Source organism: Mesoplodon bidens, assembly GCF_964165515.1.
Source record: "Mesoplodon bidens genome assembly, chromosome: 3".
Taxonomy (NCBI): Eukaryota; Metazoa; Chordata; class Mammalia; order Artiodactyla; family Ziphiidae; genus Mesoplodon; species Mesoplodon bidens.
This window is the reverse complement of record NC_138178.1, coordinates 1,181,740-1,200,081: the sequence shown is the minus strand read 5'-3', so window position 1 is coordinate 1,200,081 and position 18,342 is coordinate 1,181,740. Positions and strand designations below refer to the sequence as shown.

Genomic DNA, 18,342 nt, shown 5'->3' with positions numbered 1-18,342 from the left:
ATTGTTAGTACTTCAATTTCATTCCACGTATTTATTTTTCAGCATCAAGGTAATATAATTCAACTCCCCACCCCCAAAAATGAGCTGGCAAGTGGTATGGAGGCTACAAGACAATGAACAAAAACTGCAAGTGGTAAGAGCAATTCAGATGGTCCAGTGGTCCTGGAAATTAATTAGCAGTCAGAACCAGAGCTGTTATGAGAAGAAATGAATAAGAATTAACCATTTCAATCAACAGGAACAACTACAGGCCTACCTCTGTTTTACTGGGCTTTGCTTTATTGTGCTTCAGTTACTGGGTTTCTTACAAATCGAAGGTCTGCGGCAACCTGACATCTATCGGCACCATTTTTCCAACAGCACTGGCTCACCCTGCATCTCTGTGTCACAGTTTGTAATTCTCGTGGTACTTCAAACTTGTTCCTGTGACTCTACTTGTTATAGCGATCCGTGGCAAGTGACCTTTGAGTTGCTACTGTAACTGTTCTGAAGCACCACCTACCACCTCCACGGGACAGCAGACCTCACTGACAAAGGCTGTGTGCCCTGACCGCCCCCGCCTGCCCCGCCTCGGGCCACACTCTTCCCTGAGACACAGCAACGCTGCAATGAGGCCAGTTAATCACCCTGCAATGGCCTCTCAGTGCTCAGTGACACGAAGGGTCACACGTCTCTCACTCTGAGTGAAAAGCCAGACATGGTGAAGCTGAGTGAGGAAGGCAGATCGAAAGCCAAGACGGGAAGCAAGCTGGGCCTCTTGCACCAAACAGCCAAGCTGTGAATGCGAGGAAAAGTTCTTGAAGGAGAATTAAAAGTGCTGCTCCAGTGGACACACGGAAGAAAGAGCAACAGCCTTAACTGCTGACGTGGAGAAAGTTTTAGTAAGCTGGACAGAAGATCAAACCAGCCACAACATCCCCCTAAGCCAAAGCCTAGTCCAGAGCAAGCCCCCGACTCTCTTCAATTCTGTGAAGGCTGAGAGAGGTGAGGAAGCTGCAGAGAAAAGTCTGAAGCTAGCAGAGGTTGGATCGTGAGGCTGAAGGAAAAAAACGGTCTCCATAACATCAAAGTGCAAGGTGGAGCCACAAGTGCTGATGTAGAAGCTGCAGCAAGTCACCCAGGAGATCTAGCTAAGATCATTCATGAAGGTACCTACACTCAACAGATTTCCAATGTAGATGAAAGAGCCTCCTATTGGAAGAAGATGTCATCTAGGGTTTTCATAGCTAGAGAGGAGAAGTCAATGCCTGGCTTCAAAGCTTCAAAGCACAGGCTATCTCTCTCAGGGGCTAAGGCAGCTGGTGACTTGAAGTTGAAGCCAATGCTCATTCACCATCTGAAAATCCCAGGGCCCTTAAGAACGCTATGCTAAATCTCTGTACTCTGCCTGTGCTCTGTAAATGGAACAGCAAAGCCTGGATGACAGCACATCAGTTTACAACATGGTTTCCTGAATACGTTCAGCCCACTGCTGAGACCTGCTGCTCAGAAAAAAAGATTCCTTCAAAATATTACAGCTCACTGACAAGGTATCTGGTCACCCAAGAACTCTGGAGATGGACAAGATTTTTGTTTCCATGCCTGTTAACACAACACCTATTCTGCACCCCATGGATCAAGGCTCATTTCAACTTCCTGTTCTTTTTTGAGAGATACATTTCATAAGGCTATAGTTACCACAGACAGTGAGTCTTCTGACTGATCTAGGTAAAGGGAATTGAAAACCCCCTGGAAAGGATTCACCATTGTAGACGCCATTAAGAACATTCATGATTCACGGTAAGAGGTCAAAATATCAACATTCACAGGAGTTGGGAAGAAGCTGATTCCAACCCTCGCGGATGACTTTGAGGGGTTCAAGGCTTCGGTGGAGGAAGGAACTGCAGACGTGGTGGAAACAGCAAGAGAACTAGAAGTGGAGCTGAAGATGGGACGGAATTACTGCAATCTCATGATAAAACCTGAATGGATGAGGAGTTGCTTCTCATGGACAAGCAAAAAAGGTGGTTTCCTGAGAGCAAATCTACTCCTGGTGAAGATTGTTTGAAATGAAAACAAAGGATTTAGAATATTCAATAGACTTAGTTGATAAAGCAGCAGCAGGGTTTGAGATCATGGATTCCAATTTTCAGAAACAGGTTTTTTTTTTTTTTTAACATCTTTCTTGGAGTATAACTGCTTTACAGTGGTGTGTTAGTTGCTGCTGTATAACAAAGTGAATCAGCTACATGTATACATATATCCCCATATCCCCTCCCTCTTGCGTCTCCCTCCCACCCTCCCTATCCCACCCCTCTAGGTGGTCACAGAGCACCGAGCTGATCTCCCTGTGCTCTGCGGCTGCTTCCCACTAGCTATCTGTTTTACGTTTGGTAGTGTATATATGTCCACGCCACTCACTCACTTCATCCCAGCTCACCCTTCCCCCTCCCCGTGTCCTCAAGTCCATGCTCTACACCTGCATCTTTATTCCTGTCCTGCCCCTAGGTTCATCAGAACTTTTTTTTTTTTAAGATTCCATATATATGTGTCAGCATACGGTGTTTGTCTTTCTCTTTCTGACTTACTTCACTCTGTATGACAGACTCTGGGTCCATCCACCTCACTACAAATAGCTCAATTTCGTTTCTTTTTATGGCTGAGTAATATTCCATTGTGTATATGTGCCACATCTTCTTTATCCATTCATCTGTCGGTGGACACTTAGGTTGCTTCCTAATGTCCTGGCTATTGTAAATAGAGCTGCAATGAACATTGTGGTACATGACTCTTTTAGAATTATGGTTTTCTCATGGTATATGGCCAGGAGTGGGATTGCTGGGTCACATGGTAGTTCTATTTTGAGTTTCTTAAGGAACCTCCATACTGTTGTTCTCCATAGTGGCTGTATCAGTTAGTTTACATTCCCACCAACAGTGCAAGAGGGTTCCCTTTTCTCCACACCCTCTCCAGCATTTATTGTTTCTAGATTTTTTGATGATGGCCATTCTGACAGGTGTGAGGTGATAACTCACTGTAGTTTTGATTTGCATTTCTCTAATGATTAGTGATGTTGAGCATTTTTCATGTGTTTGTGGGCAATCTGTATATCTTCTTTGGAGAAATGTCTATTTAGGTCTTCTGCCAGGGGCTTTTTGAATAGGGACTATATTTCACATTCTATGAAACAGATTTATCTAGAACACTTAGCAAAACTAACAACTGTAACTTAACTTAAAAAAAGAAATGAGGAGAAAAAGGAATTTAGAAGTGGATCAAGAAGTCTCTTCCATTAAAAAGATGGGGGCTTCCCTGGTGGCGCCATGGTTAAGAATCCACCTGCCAATGCAGGGGACATGGCTTCGATCCCTGGTCCGGGAGGATCCCACATGCTGCGGAGCAACTAAGCCTGTGTGCCATAACTACTGAGCCTGCACTCTAGAGCCCGCGAGCCACAACTACTGAGCCCACGTGCCACAACTACTGAAGCCCATGCACCTAGAGCTGGTGCTCCACAACAAGAGAAGCCACCGCAATGAGAAGCCCGCACACCGCAACGAAGAGTAGCCCCCGCTCTCCGCCAACTACAGAAGGCCCACGCGCAGCGACGAAGACCCAACACAGCCAAAAATAAATAAATAAAATAAATTAAAAAAAAAAAAGATGAAAGTTAGGGGACGCACATAGAATATAATAAACAAGCACTATGGGCTCAGAATGAAGTAACGGCATGGCAAGAGAAAAGGCAATGACCAAGACTTAATCCTGGATAGGACCCAGATTACTGGGGAAACTAGAAGCAAATTCAGACCCAAAAAAGCGAGTGATATGACAAAAGACAAAAGGGGGTTAAGTGCCCAGCAAAATGTAGGTGATAGAAGAGAGGAAATTTCCCAGCAAGACCACTGCTTGAGATGCCTGACGGTTTCTTCATCTACTTACTTTTAAATTTATCTTGCTGGATGATATGTATTTATGTAAAACACCCTAAACTTTTTTTTTTTAATACAGTAGTCAATGAATTCTTCAATAAACACTGTAAGAATGAACACGACTAAAAGAAATCAGTCAAGGATAAGCTCAAGCATACAGGAAGGTTAACATGGAGCCTGAGACTGCAGTCCTTGGAAAAGCCTGCTTGCAGAGCTGGTCCTCGGCTGGCACAGCCGCTCTTCAGGAGGGCTGGCACAGCGGCTCTTCAGGAGGACTGCCACAACAATAACTGGCAAGAGGGGCTGACTGTGGCTAAGCTGTTGTGCAGACAATATGGTTTATGCTGAACACCTGCTTTCCTACTGGGAATCCAGACTTTTGGGAAAAACTAGGCAGAGATGCCTACCTAAGAACCCAAATCCAATAAAAATCTTGAGTACTAAATCTCTAATAAGCTTCCCTGGTAGACAACATTTCACCAGTGTTGTCACAATTCGCTGCTGGAGGAATGAAGCGTCTGCTGTGTGACTCCACTGGGGCAAGATTCTTAGAAGCTTGCACCTGGTGTCTTCCAGGTTTTGCCCCAGATGCCTTTTCCCTTTGCCGACTACATTTTGTATTCTTTCATGGTTTGTAAGTCATAGCCATGTTAATCAAGGTCCTATGACTCCTCTTAAGAGGATCACCAAACCTGGGGGGTGGTATGAGGACCCCAACACGTTCAGTTACAAAGAAAAATCAATACTCCAAATTAGACTTTAAAGAAAACCTCTGCTCTATGCCAAAATTTGCACTTTTCAGATGTAACTCATGAATTTTTTTTCAAGAAATCAAGCTTTACAGCTGCATGCAAATAAAAAAGAAACAGTAATATGGACTACTAGAACACCATACTTATACACTACCAGTTGGGATTTCCATGGAAATTTCCATAAATATGTTGGCAATGTTGAAGAAAAGGCTGATATTACTGACTGAAATGATCCCCACAGTAGTTCACTAAGAAGCCTGAGTTAGATGCCCTGACATTTATTTGCATACGTTCTTGAACAAGATGTAAGTCTATGAGATAAAGTGCCACACAAAAGATTTCTTAGAAGACATGATGGGGAGAGTACTCTATAAGCCTAAGATTTATTAGAAATGAAATCTATTGATCTCTCATGAGGTTAAGACACAGGAATTCACTTTAGTGTTATTTTTCATATCCATGAAAATTCAAAAAACTGCCAAGCACCCAATTAATTAAGCTCTTAACCTCTGAAGAAATGACATGTCTTCCACCAGCTTGACAGATGTTATCAGATAGTTTTTAGGTCTACTCTCAGTGTTTTCAGAGGGCATGACGTAACAATTAAAAACCATAAGCATCGGGCCTCCCTGGTGGCGCAGTGGTTGGGAGTCCGCCTGCCGATGCAGGGGACATGGGTTCGTGCCCTGGTCCGGGAGGATCCCACATGCTGCGGAGCGGCTGGGCCCGTGAGCCGTGGCCGCTGAGCCTGCGCGTCCGGAGCCTGTGCTCCACAACGGGAGAGGCCACAACAGTGAGAGGCCCACGTAACGCAAAAAAAAAAAACAAAACCATAAGCATCAAGGCACACTAGCATAAGACTTTATAATCAAGAGAAAAACTGAATCAGCTGTTAAGAGGAAAGTCATTTTCAGAAACAGGAGCTTTCTGAATGGGGACTAGACTCCACATTCTACGAAACAGATTTATCTAGAACACTTCGCAAAACTAACAACTGTTAACTTAAGAAAGAAGTGAGGAGGACTTCCTTCCCTGGCAGTCCAGTGGTTAGGACCCTGTGCCTTCACTGCTGAAGGCGCAGGTTCTATCCCTGGTCAGGGAACTGAGATCCCAGAAGCCACGAGGTGTGGCCAAAAAAAAAGAAGTGAGGAGCGAGAGTGAGATACAGATATTTTACTGCAAGACTAGGAATAAACTCACGTTCCTAAGGATCCAAAACTAAGTGAAAGACTTTATAGGAAGCATGATAAAGCAGGCAACAGAGCTTTCGATCAGGGCCAGAAGGATGCACTTAAGAACTGAAGGCAGGGCAGCTTTGCCTCTGAGTATCAAGACCATGATAAGCTGAACAACGGTAACTCTCTGTTTAAAAAGCTACAGTTTATATTATCTTCCAAAGCACTGGGGGGAAAGGGATGCATTAAAAGCACTGAGGCTTTTAATTTCTCCATGTAGTTCTTTCCAAAATGAAGTAACATGCAAGCAGGAAAACAAGGTCAGAGCAATGATTATAGTTATGATTTTCTACAGCCATACCTTAAAGTACTACAAAACAGTATTTCTTTGAAAACTCCTATTTTATCTTAAAAACTCACATAAATTTTTATATTTGTATGTTTCAGGATAAGGCAGAAGTGTTTTTTTTTTTTTAAGTAGTAGTAGTAGTAGTAATATAATGTAGAGTCTAAAGCTGAGAGAAAGAATAAGTGATTTCAGGATGGTAACATATCCAAAGAAAAGTAGAGCCATGCATAAAACTTGAACTCAGATTTTCAATGCTAAATCCAGAGATTTACATACATACATGCTGGTGAGAGATCATCTCATAGATGCTGTTTGGTCCAACAAAGTAATGGAAGCAAAAACTGTTTATACATCTGGTGTCCTTTACGCTTTCTTTACATTACCAAGAAAAAGGCTTGCTACTTTAAAGAAACAGAAATTATCTCCTTGAGAAAAGTAGAATTTGTGGCTAAGTGGGATAAAATTGGTTTTAAGTAATACACATTTAAACCAACCTTAAAAAATTAAAGTTAAGACTGATGAAGCAAGTATTCAAGACTTCTAAGAAAGGGATACTACTGAGAATTACTTGGGGCCTTGCTTTTGGGAGGGGGCAAAAGGCGGGGTGGCGGGGGGCGGTTTATGTTTATCCTTGCAACTTGACCAACCTACCGGAGTGGGCCAAGTTCTCCTGTCCGGAGCTCCAACCCAAGGCAGACACGAAAAGGGGATGTGGCAACCTGACTGGATGCTAGCGTTAGACTAGAACACACGGACCAGCAAACTACCACCTGCTGGGTGTGCGGTGCAGCCAGCCATTTAAGTACTGTCTACGGCTCCTTTTGCTCTTTTCATTGTGGCAATGACTATGTGGACTGCAAGACTAGAATTTTTACTATCCAGCCCTTTAAGAAAAAGTTTGCTGACTCCTGGACTGGACAATATTCATCTAAGATAGTTAACATAACGATGTAAGATGCTGACTTCTTCCCTGACAGAATTTTCACTATTTAAAAGGCAGAATAATCCCTCCTACTTGTCATCCTCTAAACTTCAGAAGGTAGATCTTAAGGGTGAGAAGGCTATAACCTACAGTCTGAGAAAGATGGAGCCCTAAGAGAGCACTACGGGAAATGGACCCAAAAAATGTAGCAAAACTCACCTAACTCAGCAAGAAATGGGCGTTAAGCAATTAGACTGCCCTCACATTTAGAAAAAGGGAACCTGGATATTAGGTGGCAAGTGGAAGTATATACAATTCTATATAAACAAACAAGGCTGGGAAATGCAACCATCTTTTCTAAAGGTGAAACTAGTTTCCACTCTACTCAGGGGCAAAATATTATGGCATTTGTGTCCTTACTCAGAACAAGACAACCACCAGAATTCCCTACTACATCCTCAGACTTAGAAATCAAGTCTTAATGCCTTCTCCAAGAAACTGGAAGGAACACGTAAGGCACACCTATAATGATAATGAAAGATTTCAAGTACATCCACCACCCCGAACTGCTATTCAAATAACACAAGCAGATAGCAGGCATGACTGAGCAAGGTTCAGTAGTGGACCTCAAACTTCAGTCTATTAAAAAGTGTCGAATTCAAAGTTGAATTTCACAGAGACTGTGATTCACACTATGTGAGACCGGACCTCAAGACCTGAAGTATTAACAGGCACTCCCTCTGTCCAGATGGCTTTGGTGGTCCGTATCCAGACTGCACTTTATTCCAAATGTCCTCCTCTCATCACTTCAAACCAGAGACCACAAATATTTAAAAATAAAGGGATTTCACAAAGGATGTCATGTATCTGTAATGGGTATTTCTGCCATAACATAATAAATGCTTTCCCGAAAAACCTTTAACTCTGAAAAATTGCACACTAAAAGTTTTATGGGAAGAAATAGGGTAGGACCAAATCACTCGAAACCATGCAACTTTACCACAACCAGAGCACTAACAAAAACTTGAACAGCACAGGCAAGCAGCTCAGCATGGTTGCAGATTGCTTCAGGGGATATTAAATTGCTGGGCTTGAGAACATGGAAGTGAAATTCTGAGCGTTGAGGCTACAATGCAAATGGACAGAGAAGAAAAGTGCAACTTGCCACAGAGGGGGAGCCATGGAGGACAAGGGGAGCAAACTTGAAATGTTCTTTAGGGGTCCTGCCTGTACAGCTGGTTGAGGGCTTTTTCTTTCTATTTGAAGGTTATAACCTTACTCCTACTATTTTGATTAGCACTGCCTAGAAAAAAAAAATTTCACGTATGAACCAGCACACAACTTCAGTTTATACTGATGCCATTTACCAACTGCATATGAGCTAACTGGTGGTGAAAAGCAAAAGCTGTAGCTAACCAGACTTTCTCCTGGGGAAAGGGGATACAGATAAGATGACGTGTCAACAGTGGGCTGGCACCTGACCGTCCCCTGTAGTTGAGTTACTCCCTACAGATCTGCACTATCCAAATGACAGCCACTAGCCTACATGCAGCTAGTGAGCACATGACATGCAGCTCCTCTAAACTGAGATTTGCCAATTATGTGTAAAATACACACTGGCTTCAGAGACTTAGTACAAAAAAAGTGTAAAATAGCACATTAATACTCTTATATTATGTAATATATTGGGTTAAATAGTGTATTAGTAAAATTAATTCCACACATTGGCTACTAGAAAATTTAAAATTGCATACGTGGCTTGCTGGACAGCACTGCTCTAGATGAAGATGCCCACTGACACTTAGTGGGGGGGGCCCGGGGTGACTACTGTGCACAGGACACTTCTCAAAGAACTGCTGAGTATCTGAAAAATCAGTTTCTAATCAGCTGAGCCTAGAGCCTGATTCTGCTTAATACAACCTGCTGAATTTTCTAGGAATGTAACTGTTGCACAAATTGTATTACACTTAGTTTTGTTTTGAACTTTTACCAAAATGTTCACCACTTTGAAAAATCTCATCACCAATAATGCCATACAATACACCTGCACTTGTATTTATTACAAACAAATGGTACCAAGGAGACACCCTTGTTAAGAGCGTTAGGACCAAAAATAGTTAAACTAGTAGAGATAAATGAAAGATAACAGCTCTCAATGACTTTCATTAAAAAAGACTATTTTAAAAATAGTACTGCTGGGCTTCCCTGGTGGCGCAGTGGTTAAGAGTCCTCCTGCCAATGCAGGGGACACGGGTTCGAGCCATGATCCAGGAAGATCCCACATGCCACGGAGCAACTAAGCCCGTGCGCCACAACTACTGAGCCCACGTGCCTAGAGCCCGTGCTCCACAACAAGAGAAGCCACCGCGATGAGACGCCCACGCACTGCAATGAGGAGTAGCCCCCGCTCACCGCAGCTAGAGAAAGCCCGCGTGCAACGCAGCCAGACCCAACGGAGCCAGAAATAAATGAAATAAATTTATTTAAAAAAAAATAGTACTGCTATCCTGTATGTTTATCCCAAATGAATATGCTAAATATTTTCAGCAAGGTGATACAAACTACTTTTTGAAAATTACATTTAACATTATTTCCTTTGAAGCTGCCCATATCTTTCCTACTCTTATCTGTGCAGGTAGCGTGTATTATTCACACTTGTCTACAGGCTAGAAACGGGGAATTTACAAAATACTTGAGAAGGTGCACATGCAACAAAGAAAACTGAGTTGGCTCCCTTCCTCATATCATACACAAATATTCAAAATGAATCACAGAAATTAATGTAAGAGCAAAAACTGTAAAACTCTTAAAATACAGGTGTAAAATACTGCCAAAAAAACAAGCGAAAAGAAAAACAAATTAGACTTTGTCAAAATTAACAACTCTGTGCTTCAAACTCTGTGTCAATAAGAAGACAATCCACAGAATGGGAGAACACATTTGCAAATCTTATGCGAAGGACTTTTATCTGGTTCTACCAGTAGGAACTCTCACAACTCAATAAAAAAGAAAAACCAGACTTTAAAAGAGTGAAACAGGCTTTCTTGGTGGTCCAGTAGGTAAGACCTCCCGCGTCCACCTGCAGGGGGCACAGGTTCGATCCCTGGTCAGGGAAGTTCCGCATGCCACATGGTGCGGCCAAAAAAAAAGGGAAACATCCCAAATTTCCCCAAAGACGTACAAATGGCCAAAAGGCACATGAAAAGATGCTCAACAACATTAGCCGTTGGGGAAATGCAAATTAAACCTGCAATGAGATACAACTTCACATCCATCAGGATAGCTACCGTCAAAAAGACAGACTTGGGCTTCCCTGCTGGCGCAGTGGTTGAGAGTCCACCTGCCGATGCAGGGGACACGGGATCGTGCCCCAGTCCGGGAAGATCCCACATGCCGCGGAGCGGCTGGGCCCGTGAGCCATGGCCGCTGAGCCTGCGCGTCCGGAGCCTGTGCTCCGCAACGGGAGAGGCCGCAACAGTGAGAGGCCCGCGTACCGCAAAAAAAAAAAAAAAAGAAAAGAAAAATGACAGACTTAACAAGTGTTGATGAGGATGTAGAGAAGCTGGAACCCTCCTGCACACTCTGCTGTGCATCTAAGCACTCAGTTGCTTTGGAAAACAGTCTGGCAGTTCCTGAAAAGGTTATACACAGAGTTATCATATAACCCAGCAATTCTACCTCTAGGTACATGTCCAACAGAAATGAAGGCGTGTGTCCACAAATGTTCATTGCACACTATTCGGAACAGCCAAGACACGGAAACAAACCAAATGTCCCGCAAATGATTAACAAATGAATAAAACATGGTATATCTACACTATGGAGTATTATATAACAAAAAGGAACAAGTATTGCTACATGTTATAACATGATGAACCTTGAAAATAGTATGCTAAGTGAAATAAGCCAGTAACAAGACTACAACATATTGTAGGATCTCACTTATATAAAGCGTCCTTAATAGCCCAACTATAGAGACAGAAAGGAGATGAATGGCTGCCTAGGACTGCGGGCACAGGGGAGAGGGGGAACAGTAAGAGGTACAGGGTTTCTTTCTGGATGACAAAAACATTCTGAAACTGGCTGTGGTGATGGCTGCACAACTGAACTCCCGTACAGTTCACTGTAAATGGGTGAACTGTACGGGACGTGAATTACACATCAATAAAAATGTTACGAAAGAAAAAAAAAGTCTACCATACCTTACATGTGACTTTTATTTGTCTAGCTTATACAGGAGTCCATCATCATTTCTCAAATTCTAATCCTATGAGATGCTTTGAATAAACAATCTTGCATGGTCATGTGAACCTGGAAAAAGCTGTATATGATACAGTCTTACGGAAAACTTAAATGTGTTTTAAAGGCTCTGAGAATTATCGTCAGTGAATAAACTTTAACCTGGGGGAGGGGGGAGGGAATTAAGTACATGATACAATATGAACGAACCTCAAAAACACCATGCTAGGTGGAAAAAGCCAATCACAAAAGACTGCACAGAATCCATTTCTATGAAATGTCCATAACAGGACAATCTATCAAGACAGAAAGTAGATGAGTGGTCTGGGCGTGGGCAGGGAGGGGAAGAAAATGGAGAATGACTGCTAACAGGTACAGGAGGTTTTTTCTGTGGGTGGGTGGGTGGAGGGGTGGCGGGGATTAATTGCGTGGTATGTGAATTATATCTCAATTTTTAAAAATAACGTTTAAAATATTTTGTTTTTTCACAGGATGGGGAGGTTGGGTCTAACCAAGTTGAGAACCGCTCATTTAGTGAAGAGTACTCAATCAGGCCACAATCAGGCAACCTGGGCTTCAGTCAAGATTTTGCCTCTACTTTACGAAAAAATGAAGAGGTCATCCAACTTCCACAGTTACCTCCACTTGTCAAATAAGGTACTGGTTTACAGTGTGCAGGGCTGCAAAAAAGTCACAACTAAATCTGAAATGCCATACTTATCAACGTTAACAACCTCTTTTGACCTCTGACATCTGACTTCTCACTATGGGATTAATGAAGATTTTAGAGTAAGATTTTTATCCTCCTTTCTGTTAGCTCTTCACGAGGGCTGTATTAACAAAGTAACAATAAAAGCCTACAGCCTTCAAACTGCCTATGCCCTCAACATTCAGCGTCTTATACTTCTACTTGCCTAAAAAAATTATCAACACATGACTCTCAACTCTTCAGTGATCTCAGGCCCTTGGTCTGCTAACACACAGAGCAAACAGGCAGTGAGCACCACACGGCTATGCAGACTTAATCCTGGACGAACGACCTCCCCCTTCTCACTGACTCCAGCAGAAGTTCGCTGGGCTCACCATTCACCACAATATTCTAACTGCTCTCCCACCGTCATTCCTATCTCCATTTCAAAACACTCTCTACAAAATAGTCAAAGTCATCTTTTAAACATGTATCTCAGATCATGACATGTGTTCTGAATTTTAATGAGTACAGAAGGAAGCCATTCACTCCACTTTGGCTACACTGGCCTCTTTCAGTTCTTTGAATACATGCCCGGTTCTTTCCTCCCCTCGATGATCCCTCACACATTCTACCCCCTCACTGCTTATCTCCCACTCTCTGTCTGCCTATTTCTTCAGGTCATCCTGCAGGTTTCATCTTAAATGCCAAATCCTTAGAAAAGCCCTCCCTGATCCCTCAGTCTAAAAACAAGCCCCCATCACAGCACACATCTGTCCTTAATAGCTATTTTTATGCAGTGTAATTAAGACTACATCTCACATTGCTCCCTATGTTTTCTTGTTTTTAAATTAGCTGACTGGCTAGCCTAAGGACAGAATGCATTCCTTTAAGAGAAAAATATAAGTTAGTATGGAAAACAATGAGCACTTTTAGTTAATTTATGAAATTATCGTAAGATTCTAAAAGGGAGAGTAGGAAACGATGCAACTGAAAAACTAAGTATCCTCCCAAGCTGATGTCTTTAGAGACAGAGAAAGAGGCACAGGTGCTGGCATGCCTAAAGGTCTCTCTCCAAGTATTTTCACCTCCTGACTCTAATTGACTGAGCAAGAAGTGGCAGAGTTCAACTTTGGAAGCCTCATGGTCATGGTAACCCCTCACTCAATCTATGAAAGGATGAAAAATGACCAAAGGAATCTTCAAGTATGTGCCATGTCCTAAATGTTTCATACACTTAAAACTCTCAGTTACACTAAGATTGTGAGAAACTATACAGATCTAAGAGATTTAACTGGGTACAATGAAATGGAGAATAAACTTCAGTCACAGGAAACAATATGAGCAACTGGCATAAAAAGAGGTAAACACAGAATGGCAAGGGTTCAGAGGGCAATGAGTAAAACTAGTTTGACAGGAACATGCGGTTCCCAAATGAGATAAAAGGGAATAAAGCTAAGTTAAGCTAAAGACATCAAGGGCCTTGGAAATCAAACTACGGGGGCTGGGGGGAAAAACAGATTTTTATCTTCTGGACAAAGGACTGTCAAAATAAATAATTAAAAACCTATTTTTTGCTTTTGAGGTTCTTTTTTTTTTTTTTTTGGTGCTTTTGCACAGTACTGGGTGCATCATGAAAAAGCAGATTAAAAGTAGGCATCTCTGAGGGTAACATAAAAGACTAAAGAAGAGGTTTAAGAGGATTCTCTCTAGAGAAATCGTTACCTAATATTCTCCCCCCAACTTCAAGCCACCAAATTTCTTGCTTACATGGCTGGCTGCTCATCCTTCAGGTGTCAATTCACAAGCTGCCCCTAAAAAAGCCTTTCCCTGACCACCTCCTACACCTACCTCCCTCTCTCCTGCCATTACCATTTTCAAATCATAATTCATTTCCTTTACAGCACAGATCTCAGTATGAAATCATCCTGTTCATCTACTTTAGATCGTGTCTCTTCCCCTAGGAGGGAAGCTCCCTGAGCACAGGGAGCCTTGCCTGTCATGCCACGCTATAAACCCCGCACGTAGTTACAACGGTGCTTGAGCTTCTCAACAGACTCTAAAATAGACACATGAATGGAAGCCCAATACCTCAACAGGAGCCGCTCTTCCTGCAATGGTGGTAGTGGCGGATTAAGGACAATAATTAGCCCAGTCATATTCTTGGAACCTCTGGGCTCCATACAGTATCATTTAACAAGAAATGACATAGATAATCTCCAGAGATTAGTTGTCAAAAGGCTGGGTAGTAGTAACAAGTTCTATGTATCATAAGCAGGTATATAAACTTCACCTGTTAAATATAAATAATATGACACAGCAAAAAAGTTTTAACAAGACACTCATGACCTGAAACACCCACTGAAATTGAAAATTCTCTCGACCTCCCTGGTGGCACAGCGGTTAAGAATCCGCCTGACAATGCAGGGGACACGGGTTCGAGCCCTGGTCTGGGAAGATCCCACTTGCCACGGAGCAGCTAAGCCTGTGCACCACAACTACTGAGCCTGCGCTCTGGAGCCCACGAGCCACAACTACTGAGCCTGTGAGCCACAACTACTGAAGCCCGCGGGTCTAGAGCCCGGGCTCCGCAACAAGAGGAGCCACCGCAACGAGGAGTAGCCCCCGCTCGCCGCAACTAGAGAAAGCACAGCAACGAAGACCCAACGCAGCCAAAAAAATAAATTAAGATCACTGAAACAGAGCCTTAGGCTTTAAAAAAAAAACTTACCCTCCATTTTATTACCTGTACAACATAATATAAACTGGAAAAGCACTTTTCCCAAAATTTTAAGGTATATGAAAGAAAAAAGGCAGCATATTCTAGCAGAGTTACCTCAAGGAAAACAGTAAGTTTCCTCTTACAGATAAGACACTTTTAATATTGCTCTTGTGTGTCCCTTAACAGAGACATATGCAAACAAACAGCATTTACTCCATCTGTTTTTGCTGGGCAGTCATCCTGCTTTGTACCAAGACAGGTCTACAGTTTGGGATAAGGTACTGGTGAACTAATAACACTGGACACTTTGTACCTAGGTGTGCTCCAACTATGAAATGGTTGTCTGTTAAAGGGAAAAGTCAACACTGCCATATCACCTAAACCAGTTTTATAAACATTTAAGTGGCATATGCAAAATACTATGAAGTATTTAAAAAATAAAAACAGAAGCTCAGAATGATAAGGGGGAAGAGAAGCTGCAACAGATAGATGACATGTGCTGATACTGTTTAACCTACATACTGATTTTATGACAACATGCTTTGGACAAAGAATATTACTTCATTGTCTCTTCACTCTCCCTTCAGTCCCAATCTTTCTGTTGCTCACCACCCTCCTTGTCCAATCACAGCTCTAGCCAGACGTAGATTATATAGATTTACTGAGGAGCTGTTTCAAACTTTCATGGAAAAAGTATATAATCTGTTCCAGAATCAGACTCAATCATAAAAGTAACCAACTGGAAAATCCTGGCAAACATTAACAAGAATTGCAGAGCAACAGTTGAATATTTAAAGTCTTGCATGAATATACACCTTGAATGTTAACTTTTTAAAATATGCTGTCAACAGATAATGAAGAGCATTTGATAAATTTCAAAGCATTAAACAACTGTAGAAATAGCTGGACGTTTCCTTAATATGAAAAAAGCGTCTAATGAGGAATGATCTTTACATAATGATCATCTTATCACCAGGCAATACCTTTTTAATACCAAGAACCACGTCCGCAATTGAGTCTTTTACTGTTTTTTAAATTGCAGTAACTATTATTTGATTTTCTAAAATAAAGAACAGGTATTAATATTATAATTGGAAGCTATAGAAAAACATTAGGAAGGATAACGGTATCCTCACAGGCTTTATTTCTGCACACACATCTAATACCCAAAGATAGAATCACACTACTTTATATGTGTATTTTTCTACTTAAATGGCAGACAGAAGAGTGGGGAGAGAGGGTCACTCAGCCCAACTGAGTAGAGAACTACCTGAATCAGAAGAGAGCCCTGCCACTCTAAAACCCTGCCTGGATCCACAGATGTGACTCCTGGAAAGAGAATTAAAGACAGTGGAAGTTCAGGGCTTCCCTGGTGGCTCAGTGGTTAAGAATCCACCGAGCCCTGGTCCAGGAAGATCCCACAGGCCGCAGAGCAACTAAGCCCGTGCGCCACAACTACCAAGCCTGCGCTCTAGAGCTCGTGTGCCACAACTACTGAGCCCGCATGCCACATCTACTGAAGCCCACATGCCTAGAGCCTGTGCTCCACAACAAGAGAAGCCACCGCAATGAGAAGCCTGTGCACCGCAATGAAGAGTAGCCCCTGCTCGCCACAACTAGAGAAAGCACGTGTGCAGCAATGAAGAACCAACACAGCCAAAAATCAAATCAATCAACCAATAAAATTATTTATTTATTTATTTATTATTTTTTTTAAAAGACAGTGGAAGTTCGGAGAAGTCAGTATGAACTGCTACTTTCCCACATGATCACTCTCCTCCTAATAGAAACCTCCCTCACCTCCTTCCCTGATCTGGACTCAGTTTAGAAACCACCAACTTCTAAGGCTACAATTAAGATAGTGTCCAGGAGAGTAAGAAACAAAGAGAATCTAATCACACTTTACCTGTATATATATATATATATATATATTTAAAGCCCAACAGAATGACTTCACTCAAGTACACAGAAACCACTCCACACAGAGCCTGTGCAGAGACCAAAGTGGCAGTATATAACCTAAACAGAAGAATACTTCGAAAGAAATCTCAGGAAACCAGTAACCTCTTAAACAAATTCTCTTTTATCTCAAGAAATAAAGAGAACATGAATTCTACAAAACAAAGCAAGAGATAAAAGGATACAGAGGAGGGGGCTGGCATAAATAAGAGGAACTCAGTGAAAAGATGAAATCAAAGAAACAAACACGACCTCAGAAGTAATGAAAGCATCAGTACTGCTGCAGCAACATCAACCACACGGAACACAGACCTGAGAAACATCACAAAATACATGGGACAGAAGACAGAGATGACAGCCTTTAGAGATAAGATGCCAGACATGAAAGATGAAGCCAGCATATGTAGAACTGGAGGTCCTGAAGAGGAGGACAGAGAACGGGGGCGGGGGGCACCCAAGAGAAACGAAAGCTTCCCTGAAATAAAGGGAGATCCCAATCCGGAGACTGAAGGGGCTCACCACGTAGCAAGGAAAAGTAACAAAGAACCAATAAAAACTGTCACATATCCTCACATTCTGGTGAAGCTGCTGAATCTTAAACATAAAGACAGAATTCTTAAAGCATCCAGGCAGCAGAAGCATGTCACTTATGAAACAAAGAAGGGTTCACCACAGACCTCTCCACAGAAAACACTAAACGCCAAAAGACAATGAAGTAATGTCTTCTGCTAAGAGAAAAAAAATGGATGTGACCCAGAGAATTATTTTTCCAACTAGGATGTCATTCATGAGTAACAACAGAAAGAAGACATTCTCAAATATTCAAGAACTCAAAACTTAAAGTACTCATAATCTGGGAGGTGATGGGGTTAGTAGATAATCCTAAGAAAAATCGAAACAGCCATCTGCCAATGGAGAAGCTGTGCTTTCAGGACAGGCAGCGTGCACCGAATGAAGCTAAATGCATCTCCTTAACATCTGGGATCAACAGCCACGCATTGTTACCAAGCGTTTATTCTGATACCTGCCTTGTGCCAAACAACTGACATTATACAGCAAATCACTGTCAAAATACACTCTCTAAACTTTTCCTTTGTTACTCTTTTATCAACGCTGTCAGTGAAGTCACCCCCCCACACAAACACACACACAGCACTCATTGAACAAATGCTTCATTTACTGAATATTTACTACATGCCAGAGACACTGCAAGACCCTAACAGGACAGAAGCCGTTCTTCCCTGAAGCTCAGTATAGCTTCCCAAACTTAACTACGTATTGAAAGAAACTGAGGTGCTTTTTAAACAGTTAAGATTCCTAGTCCCATTCACCACTTTTAATAATTTAGGACTTTTAGGTTTGTTTGAATTTCTCGGGTGATTCTGATAGCCAGGTTGAGGAGCTGCAGGTCTGCCACAGTTACAACGTATACGGCTGACCACTGATTGAACAAGGCAGGTTTGAACTGCACGGATCCACTTATACTCGGATATTTTTCAGTAGTAAATACTACGGTCCTCCAGAGTCTGTGGTCGGTTGAGTCCAAGGACTTGGAGGAACTGAGGCTACGGAGGGCCACCTCTAAGCCACACTGAACCCCTGTGCTGTTCAAGGATCAAATGTAC

The 18,342-nt window shown here is 42.2% G+C and overlaps 1 protein-coding gene across 2 annotated transcripts in view; it reads right to left on the bottom strand.

The window, feature by feature from the left end:
• WAC (WW domain containing adaptor with coiled-coil) overlaps positions 1-18,342 on the bottom strand; it is an 85,085-nt gene that overhangs the window by 38,886 nt on the left and 27,857 nt on the right. The window lies entirely within an intron of this gene.